This window comes from Lutra lutra, chromosome 10 (genome assembly GCF_902655055.1).
Source record: "Lutra lutra chromosome 10, mLutLut1.2, whole genome shotgun sequence".
Lineage (NCBI taxonomy): Eukaryota > Metazoa > Chordata > Mammalia > Carnivora > Mustelidae > Lutra > Lutra lutra.
In genome coordinates, this window is record NC_062287.1 from 82,678,627 (window position 1) to 82,680,359 (window position 1,733).

At 33.5% G+C, this 1,733-nt stretch overlaps 1 non-coding gene across 1 annotated transcript; it reads right to left on the minus strand.

Annotated features, from left to right (window-relative positions):
• Window positions 1–1,378: 1,378 nt before the first annotated feature.
• Window positions 1,379–1,481, minus strand: LOC125080234 (U6 spliceosomal RNA). Its single transcript, XR_007121263.1, has one exon. It is a non-coding gene; the product is annotated as a U6 spliceosomal RNA (small nuclear RNA).
• Window positions 1,482–1,733: the final 252 nt, after the last annotated feature.

A 1,733-nucleotide genomic window follows, 5' to 3' on the forward strand; every position in this document is an offset into this window, starting at 1 on the left:
TGTATAAACTATTCAAAAGTTTTAAGAGATGATAACTAATGATAAGCATCCCCAAAACAGTAACTCTCTAAAAATTAAGACTATATATTCAGAACACAAAGACTAACATATTAAAACTCTACAAATGTGGTAAATCTAAATCAGCTGAATATTAATTGTGGATTTAGCATTTTAGTTATGTTTTGTTTATTTTTTAAAATTTTTATTTATTTATTTGGCAGAGAGAGACACAGTGAGAGAGGGAACACAAGCAGGGAGAGTGGGAGAGGGAGAAGAAGGCTTCCCGCTGAGCAGGGAGCCAAATGCAGGGCTCAATCCCAGGACCCTGGGATCATGACCTGAACTGAAGGCAGACGCTTAATGAATGAGCCACCCAGGAGCCCCTTTAGTTATGTTTTAAAGAAGGCTGATAAATATCACTCTCTATGAGGTTACTTATACATAAACAACTTTTTAAAAATCATCGAACTTAAATTATTTTAAAGTAAGTTATGAAGTACTTTAAATTGTAAAGTATGCATCTGCTTTTTTAAGTCTAGAAAAGAGTTCATTAAGCAAATCCAAAAAGCACCAGTTTTTAAATGACTTTTCATTTTGCATCTGTTAAGGAAGAGGAAAATATATGCAGGCAAAGGATGTCTAAAATAAAGGTAAAGAGACAAGGGAAGAATCAAATGAGGAAAATCAGTTAATTCTGATGTGGCTTTGCATAAGGGAAATTGATATTTTCAAACACTCAAATATTAATTCACTGAGATAGTGAGTTTTAGAGCATCATTGAATGTCATTGCCCTTTGAAATGTCAATTTACCAATATTCACAGTTCATTAGTTGAATTAATCCTTAACCTTTGGAGGCCGTCTCTTTAGAAGGCAAAATTCAACAAAGAAAAATTTTCTTCTGGAGAGAGAGAAGCCATAAATCTTCAACTACTATGAACCAAAAGATGTAAGAACGTATGAGATTACAGACAGACAGACACACACACACACACACACACACACACATCTATGTACAAAGTGGACCATCTGAAAAGATAAATGAAAATATTTATAGAAGTTATCTTTGGATAGGAGATTATGGATACCTTTCACAAGATACTTATCTTTATTTTAAAACTTTCTAAAAATATGAATTATTTTTGAAAAATAATTTATTAACTTATTAACTAACATAATATACATAGAAGTCATTTGAGAATTCCATCTGCTTCTTCAGCAAATGGACCCTACCATATGAACAAGTAAATATAAAATGTTGGTGCATGTTAGGATCACCTAAGGAGCTTTAAAACAATCCCATTATCCAGGCTCCTTTCTATACCAATAAAATTAGAAGCTCTGAGAATCAGACCTAGACATCAGTATTTTTGTTTGTTTTCTTTTTTTAACACTTCATGAATTTGCATGCCATCCTAACACAAGGGCCATGCTAATCTTCTCTGTATCACTCCAATTTTAGTATATGTGCTGCTGCAGTAAGTATGAGACATCAGTATTTTTAACACAACCCCCACCGAAGTGATTCCATTGTTCAGCCAAATCTGAGAATCAGGGATATAGAACATATGTATGTGTTATAGATAAGTTCAAGGGCTTTAAATTCTGGAAAAATGACATAAAGATGCAATTGTCCATTAATAGGTGTTCGGTGATGGCATTCTTAAACTTCTTCTGTGATCTTGCCTTGGCAGACTTCTCAATAGCCTGTCCGTCCTTGATTCATACCCATTT